This window comes from Artemia sp. Qi Xiang Cuo, chromosome 16 (genome assembly GCF_049724085.1).
Source record: "Artemia sp. Qi Xiang Cuo chromosome 16, ASM4972408v1, whole genome shotgun sequence".
In the NCBI taxonomy this organism is placed as follows: domain Eukaryota; kingdom Metazoa; phylum Arthropoda; class Branchiopoda; order Anostraca; family Artemiidae; genus Artemia; species Artemia sp. Qi Xiang Cuo.
Window position 1 is genome coordinate 10,789,170 of NC_142809.1, and position 15,105 is coordinate 10,804,274.

At 37.8% G+C, this 15,105-nt stretch overlaps 1 protein-coding gene across 4 annotated transcripts in view; it reads right to left on the minus strand.

Annotated features, from left to right (window-relative positions):
- The window catches only part of LOC148942556 (uncharacterized), a 104,969-nt gene that overhangs the window by 48,356 nt on the left and 41,508 nt on the right, over positions 1–15,105 (minus strand). The gene's annotated exons all lie outside the window — the stretch shown is intronic.

A 15,105-nucleotide genomic window follows, 5' to 3' on the forward strand; every position in this document is an offset into this window, starting at 1 on the left:
CTGGTAAATTCTTACCGTTTTAGGTTTGATTGCATTATTCACTTTAATTGCTGTTCGTTTTAGAATTCATTTATTCACCTATATGTATCCTTTATCTTTATTTTTGAAGTGATTATTAGTCACTGTCAGCCTTAAAGCACCTTTTTTAGTCTTTAAGTCTTTGGGGCAGTATTACACTTTCCCTAGTGTTGCCACGTTGAACCAATAAAATAAATTAATTCAAGAATAATTAAAATAAAGTAATTAGTTGAAGTTGACAACGCTTTTCATCTTTAAAATTTCTGACAAACAAGACTCCCAAAGACAACTACATCATAGGCAGCCCGATAGCGCTGCCTATGATGTAGTTGTCTTTTGATATTTTTGATATTTATCCTTTTATCCTTTCGATATTTATTTCGATATTTATCCGATAATTCGATATTTATCCTTTCAATACTTTTTTTGATATTTTCGTTGGAAAAAGACAACAATCTTTCGGAAAAAGACAACAATTTTTCGGTAGTGATGATATCTCGCTAAGTATGTATGAATTTTCACTGTTGCCTTTCGGAAAGATACCTTTTTTTATATTTTCGTTGGAAAAAGACAACAATCAGACAACAATCTTTCGAAAGGTTTATTCTTTGTGTTAAAAGAAAACAAAAGGAGCAAAAAATGAATAAAAAACAAAGTTTTTTTTCTTCGCAGATTTTGCTTCTCCTAAGAGAACATTTTTTTTTTCGGGCTAGTTTTTGTGTTTATTGTTCATCACTAGTTTTGAAGAATTCGTCGGAAAGTGTCACGAGTCATTCTATCTAAGTAGTTTTGTAGATAGACCCGGCGCCACACCGGCAGATCGACCAGACTCCGGCAGCAATAGGCCCGATTGACCACCGCCGAAGTGTCGCTACGCCACCGGCGCTCCGCAGGCGCGCCGCCACCGGCAGAGGCGTTCGGCTGACTTTGAATTAATTTTGTGGCAATTCTTCACTGCGTCAACCGCAAAAAACAACATCGTTTTTTACTTAGGCAGCGCGATAGCGCTGCCTAAGTAAAGAACGATGTTGGCACAATGTATTATTATTATTTTTTTTCTCCATACCCTGGCACTTCCTATCGAAGGAGTTGTCGTAGAAACTTCGAAAAGGGCTCATTTGATTGGAAATTAGAGTGGCTAGTGCCCTTTTTAATAGTCGAAACTGATTGGAGGGCAAATACCCCCCCCCCCCCACAGCCAAGCCCATCGTTCCCACAAACACATCCAATCAAAATTTTGAGATAGCTATTTTGTTCAGCTTAGTTGATTTCCAGATAGAAAATATGTTTTTGAGGAGGACCCCCACAACCCTCGGGGCAGGGATTTTAATTTATGACCTGGGGGCATATAAGGCTTTTATAGAAGGCGTTGTCTTAGAGACTTCAAAAAAGGCTAAGTCGATTGGAAATTCAGAGGGCTAGTGCCCTTTTTATTAGTCAAAAGTGATTGGAGGGCAACTAGCCCCCCCCCGCGCCCATCATTCCCCCAACCAGATCCAATCAAAATTTTGAGATAGCCATTTTGTTCAGCGTAGTTGATTTCCGGTAGAAAATATGTTTTTGAGGAGGACACTCCCCACAACCCTCGGGGCAAGGGTTTTAAGTTATGAACTGAGGGCATATAAGAACGATGTTGGCACACTGTATCATTTATTTTTTTTTCCTTTAGAGTAGGGCACTTCGTACCGAAGAAGTTGTCGTAGAAATTTCAAAAAGGGTTCATTCTTCTGGAAATTGGAGTGGCTTGTGCCCTTTTTAATAGTCGAAAGTGATTGGAAGGAAACCAACAACCCTTCCACGCCCATCAATCCTCCAAACACATACAGTCAAAATTTGGAGATTGCCATTTTGCTCAACATAATGAATTTCCACATAGAAACTATGTGGTGGAGCAGGACAGTCCCCTAGAACCCTCAGGGCCCGGAGTTCAAGTTATACCCTGAGAGCATATAAGGTTTTTATAGAAGGAGTTGTCGTAGTAACTTCAAAAGGGGCTCATTTCATTGGGAATTGAAATGGCTAGTGCCCTTTTTAATAGTCGAAAGTGATTGGAAGGCAACTAACACCCCTTCCACACCCACGATTTCCCCAAACATATCCAATCAAAAATTTAGATAGCCATTTTGTGCAATGCAGTTTATAGTTCAGGAAATTATACCTTTGAGCAGGACACTCCCCCCACAGCCCTCAGGGCAAGGGTTGTAAGTTATACCCTGGGGGCATATAAGTTTTTATTGAAATCTTTGTCGTAGAAACTTGGAAAAGGGCTCATTCTATTGGAAAATCAAAGGACTAGTGCCTTTTTTAATAGTCTAAAATGATATGACGGCAACTAAACCCCCTCTCACGCCCACCTTTTCCCCAAACATATAGAATAAAAATTTTGAGATAGCCATTTTGTTTAACATGTGTAGAAGTTTTGCCAATTAGGTCATTAAGGATGACAACCCATCCCCGCACAGCCGTCAGGGTGAGAGTTGTAAATTACACCCCAGTGACAGGCGAGGTTTTGACAGGAAACGACTTTGTAAAAAAAACATCAAAAATGTCTCATTCAATTGAAAATTGAAAGGGATAGTGCCCTTTTAATAGTCAAAGTGATTGAAGGGCAACTAACCCCCCCTCTCACGCCCACCATTTCCCAAAACATGTCCAATCAAAATTTTAAGATATCCATTTTGTTCAACGTAGTTGAAAGTTCTGGAAATTAGGTCTTTTAGGATGATAACCCAATCGGAGCCCTCAGTGCAAGGGTTGTAAGTTATGCCCTGGTGGCATATAAGGTTTAGATAGAAATTTGCTGTAGAAATTTCAAAAGGGGCTCAATTTATTGGAAATTGAAATTGCCCTTTTTAATAGTCAAAAGTGAGTGGGCAGTAATTAACCCCCCTCTCACGCCCGCCATTTCCCCAAACACATTCAATCAAAGTTAAGAGATAGTCATTTTGTTCAACGTAGTTGAAAGATCTGGAAATTATGTATTTAAGGATGACCAACCCCACAGAGTCCCTAGGACACAGGTTGTAAGTTATGTCCTGGGGGCATGTAAAGTTTTTAATGATAGAGTAGTCATAAAAACTTCCCAATGGGCTCATTCAATTGAAAATTGAGAGGGCTAGTGCCCTTTTTAATAGCTGAAAGTGATTGGAGGGTAACTAACCCCCCTCTCACACCCACCATTCCCCCAAACACATCCAACCAAAATTGTCAGACAGCCATTTTGTTCAACGTAGTAGAATGTTCTGGAAATTAGGTCTTTGAGGATGAACCCCCCCCCCAGCCCTCAGGGCGAGGATTGTAAGTTATCCTGGGGGATATAAGGTTTTTATTGAAAGCGTTGTCGTGGAGACTTCAAAAGGGCTTATTTGATTGGAAATTGAAAGGGCTAGTGCCTTTTTTAATAGTGGAAAGTGATTGGAGAACGACTAACGCCCCTCTCACGCCCACCATTTTCCCAAACACATCCAATCAAAATTTTGAGATAGCCATTTTGTTTAACGTAGTTGAAAGTTCTGGAAATTAGGTCTTAGAGGATGACAAACATCTTCACAGCCCTTAGGGTAAGGACTGTAATTTATGCCCTGGGGGCATATAAGGTGTTTATAGGAAGTTTTGTCGTAGGAACTCAAAAAGGGCTCATTCGATTGGAAATCGAAAGGCCTAGGGCCCTTTTTAATAGTCGAAAGTGATTGGAAGGCTTGACATTTCATAGGCAGCGCACTAGCGCTGCCTAAGTAAAGAACGATGTGGGCACAAAGTGTTTTTTTTTCTCCACCCGGACACTTTGTATCGAAGGAGTTGTCGTAGAAACTTCGAAAAGGGCTCATTCGATTGGAAATTGGAGTGGCTAGTGCCCTTTTTAATAGTCAAAAGTGATTGGAGGGCAACTAGCCCCCCCCCCACGCCCATCATTCCCCCAAACACATCCAAAATTTTGAGATAGCCATTTTGCTCAGCGTAGTTGATTTCCAGATAGAAAATATGTTTTTGAGGAGGACACTCCCCACAACCCTCGGGGCAGGGGTTTTAAGTTATGACCTGAGGACATATAAGAACGATGTTGGCACAATGTACTATTTATTATTTTTTTTTTCCTTTAGAGCTGGGCACTTCATATGGAAATGGTCGTCGTAGAAACTTCAAAAGGGGATCATTCAATTAGAAATTGAGAGTTCTAGTGCCCTTTTTAATAGTCGAAAATGATTGGAGGGCAACTAGCCCCCCCCCCCACGCAAATGGTTCCCCCAAACACATCCAATCAAAATTTTTAGATAGCCATTATGTTCAGCGTAGTTGATTTCCAGATGGAAAATATGTTTTTGAGGAGGACACTCCCCCACAACCCTCAGGGCAAGGGGTTTAAGTTATGCCCTGGGGGCATATAAGGTTTTTATAGAAGGCGTTGTCGTAGAAACTTCAAAACAGGCTCAATCGATAGGAAATTCAAAGGGCTAGTGCCCTTTTTAATAATCGAAAGTGATTGGAGTGTAACTTGCCCCCTCCCCCTTCCATCATTTCCCCAAACACATCAAATCAAAATTTTGAGATAGCCATTTTGTTCAGCGTACTTGATTTCCCGATAGAAAATATATTTTTAAGGAGGACACTCCCCCACAACCCTCGGGGCAAGGGTTTTAAGTTATGCCCTGAGGGCATATAAGAACAATGTTGGCACAATGTACAATTTATTATTTTTTCCTTTAGAGCAGGGCTCTTCATGTGGAAGAGGTCGTCGTAGAAACTTCAAAAGGCGCACATTCGATTGGAAATTGAGAGTTCTAGTGCCCTTTTTAATAGTCGAAAGTGATAGAAGGGCAACTAGCCCCCCCCCCTCACGCCCATCATTCCCCCAAGCATATCCAATCAAAGCCATTTGAGATAACCATTTTTTTCAGCGTAGGCTAGTTGATTTCCAGATAGAAAATATGTTTTTGAGAAGGGCACTCCCCAAAAACCCTCGGGGCAAGTGTTATAAGTTATGCTCTGAGGGCACATAAGGTATTTATAGAAGGCACTGTTATAAGAACTTATAAAAAGGCTCAATCGATTGGAAACTCAAAGGACTCGTACCCTTTTTAATAGTCAAAAATGATTGGATGGCAACTTCCCCCCTCCCCCATGCCCATCATTCCCCCAAACACAACCAATCCAAATTTTGAGATAGCCATTTTGTTCAGGGTAGTTGATTTCCAGATAGAAAATATGTTTTTGAGGAGGACAGCCCTCAAGGCAAGGATTATAAGTTATGCCCTGGGGGCATATAAGGTTTTTTACTGAAATCTTTGTCGTAGAAACTAGAAAAAGGGCTCATTCAATTTGAAATTCAATGGTATAGTACCCTTTTTAATAGTCGAAAGTGATTTGAGGGTAACTAACCCCCCTCTCACGCCCACCTTTTCCCCAAACACATCCAATCAGAATTTTTAATATCCATTTTATTCAACGTAGTTGAAAAAATAATTTCTTAAACCACATTGGCCTGACATCACATAAAGAAAGAAAAACGATTAAAAATGGGGTTTTTTATAGGCCAAATGAAAGTACTGAAAAAAAAACACAACAAAGCAAATATTGCGAGAAGACAAACACATCTAATCTTCAGAGCGAAACAAAATAATGTATCCAAAAACAAACGCGGAAAGTCAATGTGAAAAGAATAAAAAAAACAAAGAAAAAAAACAACAAAAACTTGAAAGATGAATAAAATTCAATAAAAGCCAAAAATTAAAAGAATTAAAACCAAATACCTAACAACCATAAAAGCGAGTTATTCGCCAATATCCGCGATTTGCAGAAACTCCAAAAAATTATGAACTGCCATCGACGAATACTAGCGAACAACTGAGAGATAAAAGAAAACAATTCATTCACTCAAAAACAAAACGAACCAGCAATTAAATAAGTTGGAGAACTATTTCATCTAACTTCGAATTTTAGTTAATAAATTTCTTGCAGACACCCTTTGAGACCTAAGGGGTTGTTCACGTGTTTGATTATATGACTGGGAAAGTGGTGCAAGGTGTATTTCAGGGATTACAAAAGTATCGGCTTCTCATTTGAGAAAACGAAAATGTGACTCGTTTATTCTTAAATCACCAGAATCCCTGTTCAAAGCTAGACCTAAAAGATGGTATTTATAAATTTCAACAGTTTCTCTATTTTGCTAGACTATACCTTGTCCATACTAAATAAAGCTAGCTTGATTAAAAACAATCGTATGATCTGGGTTTTCGAAAATGTACTCTGAAATGGCTTAGTAAAAATTTTCTGTTTTTTTTCGCTTTTTAAGTCTATAATTAATTGAAATAGAGTGTTGGGTAAATCTATCCGTGAGTCGCTGATCAGTTCTTCCGACATACCAAAGACCACGCGAACAAAGAATTCTGTAGACACCGGAGTTTTCACCTATCGGGATAGGGTCTTTACCTTGATAAATTTGGGACCTGATAGTTTTTCTGGGTCTATGATAAGTGTAAATGTTATTTTTTCTTAGATTTTTTGAAATGTGGTCTGAAACCCCTTTAACGTATGGGAGACCAAAATAAACTGAATTTTCCCTTTGATTTGTGTTTTCTGTGGAACTATCTGATAATCTTTTAATGCGTTTTGCAATTACAGAATTTATTAAACTAATTGGATACCCATTCCCAAATAAAATATCTCTAAGGTGGTATAGCTCTAAATCCAAGAAGCGTGTTGAACAAACTTTCAATGCTCTATTAACTAGAGAAGTGACAACTCCTCTTTTCACAGCAGGAGAATGATTAGAGGAATAATTTAAGTAACGGTAATTATTTGTTGGTTTTCCATAGACACTAAACTCGAAACTTGTATCATTTCGGTGCACCAGAACATCCAAGAAAGGAAGACGCCTCTCTACCTCTGATTCATGAGTTAAATTGAGTTTTGGATCCAAGGAGTTGAGCAAGTAAAGAAAAGAACTCAAAGAATCGTCAGCATGTTCCCGCAAATAAAAAATATCATCTTTAAAACGAACCCAAAATTCAGGTTTACAAAAACTTTGCAAAATAGCCCTTTCTTCAAGGTCTTCCATGAAGATATCAGCCTGTATTGGAGAAAGGAGGGCACCCATTGAAAGCCCATATGTCTGTCTACAAAAAATGCCTCTATAATGGAAGTGAAAAGAAGTTCTGTTACAAAGTGCTGTAAGTGGAAGAAGTGTCTGATTCGAAAGAGTAGATTTGGGTTAGAATTAAGTTTATGCTCCAAAATCATTTCGGCCTTTTGAGGATCACAATTGGTATACATTGAATCTGCATCAAAACTGCCAATTCTTGTATTGTGTTTAACCAAAACTTTCTTTACCTTGGAAACAAAATCAGCTCTCGAAATATTCGCTTTGTTGTGTTTTTTTTCAGTACTTTCATTTGGCCTATAAAAACCCCATTTTTGCTCGTTTTCCTTTCTTTATGCGTAGTTGAAAGTTTTAGAGATTATGTCTTTAAGGATGACAACTGCCCACACCCCTCAGGGCAAGGGTTGTAAGTAATGCCCTGGGGCATATAAAATTTTATTGAAAGTGTTGTCGTAGAAACTTCAAAAGGGCTCATTCAATTGGAAATCGAAAGGGCTAGCGCCTTTTTTAATAGTTGAAAGCGATTAGATAGCGACTAACGCCCCTCTCACGCCCACCATTTTCCAAAACACATCCAATCAAAATTTTGATATATTCATTTTGTTCAACGAAGTTGAACGTTCTGGAAATTAGGTCTTTTAGGATGATAACCCCCTCAGAGGCCTCAGTGCAAGGGTTGTAAGTTATGCCCTAGGGGCATATAAGGTTTATATAGAAATCTTTGTCGTAGAAACTTGAAAAAGGGCTCAATCGATTTGAAAAACAATGGATAGTACCCTTTTTAATAGTCGAAAGTGATTTGGGGACAACTAAACCCCCTCTCACGCCCACCTTTCCCCCAAACACATCCAATCAAAATTTTTAGATAGCCATTTTATTCATTGTTGTTGAAAGTTTTGGAGATTAGGTCTCTAAAGATGACAACCCCTCCCCCTACAGCCCTCAGGGCAAGGGTTGTAAGTTATGCCCTGGGGCATATAAAGTTTTTATAGAAAGCGTTTTCGTAGAAACTTCAAAAGGACTCATTCAATTGGAAACTGAAAGGGCTAGTGCCTTTTTTAATAGTTGAAAGTGATTGGATAGTGACTAACGCCCCTTTCACGCCCACCATTTTTCCAAATACATCGACTCAAAATTTTTTGATATTCGTTTGGTTTAAAGTTTATATACGTTTTTGAAATAAGGACATCTAGGTTTATAACCCCCTTAGATCCCTCAGTTCAAGTTCTTTAATAAGCGCTCTGTGAGCTTATACAATGCACATAAACAAATGTTTCCTTTTTTATTTGCACTGTGGTCACGCTGCCTAAGTGGGACTGTCGAGAACGAGACAAGAAACGGGGACTAAGCAAAGAGGAGGACACTCCCCCATAACCCTCAGGGCAAGGGTTTTAAGTTATGCCCTGGGGGCATATAAGAACAATGTTGGCACAGTGCCTAATGTATTAACTTTTCCCATTAGAACAAGGCACTTCGTATCGAAGAAGTTGTCGTAGAAACTTCGAAAAGCGCTCATTCAATTGGAGCTTGGAGTGGCTTGTGTCCTTTTTAAAATACAAATTACACGGTAAAAAATCCGTTCGTACTTTTACGCTAAATTATGGTGCAACAAGTGGGCCTTATGCTAAAAATGCGTAATTTTACTAACGGACGCTAATTCAGCGTGTTTCAGTCAGAGGGTTAAAAATAAGGTATTCTAGCGTACATTGTGACTGATTTAACGTTATGGGCGGACCCACTTTATTCGTCACAGCCAATCTATGCGATCCTGAAATTACAATTTTTCAACATAAAATAACCCTTTTCTGTTGCGAAACTACTGTCATTTAGCGTAATTTTTCGTTAGTTTGACGTGATAGGCGTGGCCTTCCAGTTTCATTTCCACCTATCAAAGAAACCTCCGCGTCTTGATTTTTTGGCGTACAATTACGCTCATTTAGCGTAAATGGATAATGATTAGCCGTTAGGGGTGGGGCAACCCATAAAAGTTTATATGGCAGGGGAGGGGGGGTCTGCACGTGATTATTTGGAGTCAGCACAAAATGATTTTTTTTTTGAGCAGGGAGGGTCCCGATTTGAAATTTTGAATTGCAGCTTTTAGAATTTGATTAATTGCAAAATTAATATAGTACAACTATTATTGAAACAAGCATTATTGTTCAACAATTGTTAAAAATAGTCTATAATATAACAGTTGTATTAAAATTAACTCTGTTCCAATGCAAACAGTTTTTCAAACGACCGGAAAACAATATTTTGACAGGTGTACCGCAATTAAATCCTAATGTATTGAACAAAAAAAAAACTAATTTTTCAACTGAAAGTAAGGAGCAAAATTAAAACTTGAAACGAACCAACATTATTATTTATATGATGGGGTTTGCCCCTTAGTCAATACCTAGCTCTTTACGCTTAATTTCGAATTCCAATTCTTTAAGAATGACCCTTGAAGCACAAGTTTAATTAAAATAGATAGATCTTTTGAAAGTACTAAAACAAACTTTAGCGTGAAGAGCGAGATATTGACTTGGGGGAAAACCTCTTCATATACGTAATAATTTCTGATCGTTTTAAGTTTTAATGTTGCTCCTTATTTTAAGTTGAAAAAACTTGTTTTTTAGCTTAATTTCTGGTCGTTTTTTAAGTAATACTTGGAAACCCGGCGCTCCCTTCATGGAAATATCCCTTCCCCCATGAAAATATTGTCCCACGTAATCCCCTTCCCCGGACCCCCCCTGATAAAAAAAATCCCCCTGAAAACGTCGGTATACTTCCAAATAATAATACTATATGTAAACAATGGGCTAAGTTCATAACTTGCAGCCCTCCCCTCAGGCGATTTGGGGGATTAAGTAATCTTAAAAGACTTAATTATTAAATTTTCAACTATGCTGAACCAAATGGTTATTTCAAAATCTTGATCGGGTGACTGAGAAAAAAAAGCATAGGGGATTCTAGGTGCACTTCAGTTTCTGCGTAATTTAAAAAGAAACTGGAATTTTTAATTTCCGTTTAAATGAGCCATCTCGTGATATTGTAGGACCACTGGATCAATACGATCACCCCTGGAAAGAAAAAAAAACAAAAACGCATCCGGGTTTTTTTTGGCGAAACATACAAAATTCCACATTTTTGCCGATAGAAGCTTAAAACCTCTAAAGAAGAGTTTTCTGATACGCTTGATCTGATGGTGTTATTTTATTAAGATTTTATCACTTTTAGGGGGGTTTCCCCCTTTTCTCGAAAATAAGGCAAACTTTTTCAGGCTCGTAACTTATATATTTGAAATCAGCAAAAGAAAACTATTATTTTGATGTATCTATTGGTATCAAAATTTCATTTTTTAGAGTTTCGGTGACTATTCTGCCGGGTCGCTCCTTACTTACAGTTGGTCACCGCGAACTGTTTGAAAGGCTGGATTTAAACAATGATCCATATTTTAGGGGAAAATATCAAGTCAAATGCAGTAGAAAAAAGTGCCAAAAGACCTTGATCCATCGTACCATACAAAGCTTAAATTCAAAGGGAAGCTTGCCAAGCGAAACCTCTACTATGTCCAGCGCAGTTGCCCCTGCCCAGTATACTAAAAACTGCATACGGAAACCAACTACATGACAAAAAAAAAGCATAAACAGTCTTGGCCTATCACTTTTGACTAATTGGTATCAACTTAAAAACACGACCATCAGACCAAATACTACGGAAAAAGACAAACGAATCCAATTATTTCTTTATGATTCAATATAAATATATAACTCAATATAATCAATATCAAAAATATTTGACTAAGAAATTACAATAAAAATAAGAAAAATTATTTTAAAGTTTGTTTAAAAATTCTCTGAATCTTGCTGGTAGGAGAGCTTTCTACACAGGATCCATCTTGGCAACATACCTGCAAAGATAGTTCATAAGGTTACTACAATCAGGAAGAGTTCTTCGTAACAATAAGTAATTATTCAGTGGGAGAATAATGTCAGTGTGTATAGCATTCAGGTTAGGTCAAGCTGTGATTAACAATATCTCCAGCAACGGCAGTAGCAAAGACAGGAAGTTATTTTCGGAGGAAGACCTAGAATATAAGAGAGGGATGACTCCTTGGTTATATCAAGTAAAAGCGATTTAAAACTATTGTAGGCTAGGTTAGTTTTAGCAAGATGGAGATAGAACAGGTCGTAAAATTAGTCCAGCAGAGTTTAAGGAGGCCAGGAAATACAGACATAATAGACACAAAAAGATAGCTCAGTTTCTCTGAAGTCTTATGCAGGAGTCAAGAAGGAGTGGGGTGAGGGTTTTTATTTTAAGCTGGGACTTACGAATGATTTATCCAAATTTTGGGGAGTTAAGGTCTTGTTACAAGCAAAGGATTGCATACTCGAAACAAAAGTTACAACTTACAAAATTTGATGGAATCTAAAACTGATCAATAATATGTAAAAAAAAGCTTGCTTCTTTGCGAAAACAGTCAAACTTCGAAGTGGAAGCCCATCTTGTGGCTTTTAGTAGATTCAGAATTTAAGTTTTAAGTTTTAATGTCGATTTAAGTTTTAATGTTGCTCCTTACTTTCAGTAAAAATAAAACTCGTTTTTTAGTTAACCCCTCATAAAACAAGTCAATGATACCTCAAAACGTTCCATTTTCCTACATATTCAGGAAATACAAAGAATTTAATATTTTGCCAAAATTTACCATAAGATCAGCCACGTCGCACTTGCCCTTAGGAGCTAAATGCAAGTTGATAGATTTTTCTGCTTAAGTCGCAAGTTCAATTAAATCCTCCCAAAATATAATACAAACTTCCTGCAAATCAAGCATGGAACAGAAGCATTGACAAACAAAATATAAAGCATTCTTACTAATGATTTCCAGTCAAGTAATATTCTAAATAAAATAAAACGAAAAAATGTATCAAGGCTATTTACAAGTTAAGGCTGTTTCACTTAAGAATTTATTTACCCTTTGAAAAGAGCTCCTCATAACACATGGCTGAAATAATCCTCTTCAGTTGCTGATATTCCAATTGTATGGACTTTACTGACAAAGAATTCATTTTGAATAAACACTCCCAGATAAGGCCACAAACGATCTTGAACTATGCAAATATCAAACGAAGATGGGATAATTGTAAAATAGAGTGATGATGTCTTTGGGATGGATGCTCTGCTTACCGATATGTACATCTATTACACCTAGAAGTAGACAGCAGTTAGAGCAAGACGTAGATGGCACAGTAACCATTCAAATTGAACAAGAAAGCATTGCTTCCCGAAACATCCAAAAGATTAAGGCGTTCTGAAATTCAAAGTAATTAACACAGATAACCAGAAAAAGAAAAAATTCCTATTATAGAAGTATTCGACTTTGCAAACGCAACCATCTCCTCCCATAAAAAGTCCAAGATGAGTTTAACAGGCAAAAAAGAGAAAGAATATTTCTGCTTTCTAAATTCGAAACACCTTATCCTGAACTTGAAATTATGACTATGATGTACTGACACATCATCCAATGACCATCTCTCTCATCCTGCCTCAAATACATGGTCTTGAGGCAGGACAGCTAGCCTCTAATTTTAACAATCATACACACCTTCAAAACAAAGCTCTAAACGACAGATAACACCTTCCACGAATGAGATAAGATGATGTAGGATCAAGATCAAAATCAGGTACTTCTCTAATGTTCCAGCAAACAAGAGTGGAGCTCTCTTCAGAATCGCAGTAAAGATACGCCAGCTCTTGATCATTGCTTAGCGATTTCCTTGACAGAATGAGAAAGAACTGTCCGAGCTTCTACAGCTGAGTCTGTCACATCGCTAATCAAATAAAGTCTTTTCTTATAGACAACACCCTTGAAAATGAGGTCCTGGACTAAGCATGTGTCTTTCCCCAGCTTATCGGGAAACCGAGTCAAGTAGCGAGTGTTTTTCAGCTTTCCATTCTTGGAAATTGTACACCTAATTTATTGACACATTCTATTTGAAAGAGACAGGTAATTCTGGTACTTTTGGTACCTCTGGGCCATTGTCTTGGTCAGATTTCTAGTTGAGGAAGCACTTTTAGCAGCATCTTTAAAATATTTATGTCTTGATTCAAACTGAAGAGTTGAATAATGAATTAGGGGGCCCAGTGTTCGCACATACAAAGGAAAGTGACGCATTGTATGGTCCTTGAACCTATTTTCATCATCCTCAAATATTTTTGCTTTCAATTCAAGGTACATTCTTATTGTAAAACCTAAATTTTCAATAAGCATGTCTGAAAACCTCCGACTTGACACAAGCAATACAATCCTCATCAGTAACATTAGGGACCAACATTCGTTTTCAGCCTTTCTTGAAACTAAATGGCCAAGTATTAGAGGAAACTGGCAAGGAAATACCAAATTTTGAATTGCATTATCTTCAAAGTACTTGAAATCATTTGAGAAAGGAGGAGGTTTGTCCTTAGCATCTATAACCTTGTAGTCAAAGTTGGCAACACTAGCACTAAGCTCTGATTCTTTGAAAACACCATCAATGCATCAAGCGCTGCAAACATTTTCCAGCATCCCACTTCATAACAGCTTCATATAAGTCATGGGCTATGCATGGCGGTAATCTGTCACACGAAAGTTGGGCAAGGCACTGAAATCAGAATTGAAGTTCCATTTACAGAATTGAACGCCATTTACAGACTGTTTCCTAATATTTGGGTGTTGCAGCTTGTTTAAAGATTTCTCATTGGATGCTTTAGTTTTAAGAGGAAGCTGATTTTTACAATAGTCTTTAGTTGCAGTTTTTCAAGAGAACATGCAGATTCGGCAGGGATTCTGCACATGTCGGTTGAAGTATTTCACAAACTCCCCCAATAAAATTCATGCCCAAGTTGTCTCCACATATACAGAAAACTATAATTTTGAACCTTGTCCCATCAATCACAATGTCTTCAGTACAAAGAAACTCTAATTCATTCACAACCTTCTTGAAGACTTTTTCAGAACCAACGATCTTGAAGTTCGATGCCAGCACTAGCATAACTAACTGCAATAGATCCGGCCGTGCTCGAAGTCAAGGTGGGAAGTTGAGAACTCTCATATAAAAATTGAGTGTTGTAACTTCCTGACGTACACTTTTCAAGTGGGTTTTTTATTTGTACTTCATCCTCGTGGAGGTGAAGAAATGTGACATTTTCCTTCATGTCTGGATCAGAAGCATATAAAGAAGCGAAACAGTCACTATCATAGAAGTCTCTATATTCACCTTTTGCTGAAGGATAATACCAATCCATCAGAAATCCAAGAAGTCCTCTATGTTTGAAAAGATTCTCCAAGGTGACTGCAACTGAAACTACTTGGACAAATCTTCCGTTTCCTTGCTTATCAATTCCAATAATGACTTACTCAAGTACCACAGTACTGCAGCTTGTAAAATACTGGTCTCTCATGTACTGAGATCTCAGTGATCCAGTGGCAGAGTCTGTAACAAGCAGCAAAGAATCCTGCACACAATCACAGTCAATTTCATCACATATTTTCTTAAACAAATCTGGCTGAGAAACAGAAGAGATACATTTAGCAACACTTTCTTTAAGTTCTTTTGCTACAAGATTTTCAAGAATAAAATTAACAGTTGAGGAAGCTACATGTTTCTGTGATTCTAATCGAAGGAGAAGCAAAGCAAGGCCATTTGCAAGTGCTTGCCTTCTAGGCTCCATATCACGGATACCCGAGTCCCCTGAGGATGTTTGTCTCGATCCTGATGTTTTATTTGTAGCTGCTAAGCCAGCTCCCATTATTTCATCTTGGTTCAAATTTAGCATTTCTGAGTCTAGTGGCTCAGAAGATTCATTTTCTTCAACACAATCCTTATCATGGTCAGGAGGAGTGTTCAGATTGTTTAAAGCAACATTATTTTCTTCAACACAATCTTAATCATGGTCAGGGGGAGTGCTCAGGTAGTTTAAAGCCTTATTATTTTTTAGTTCTCTGCAAATGTGAGACCGCAGGGTGCTCT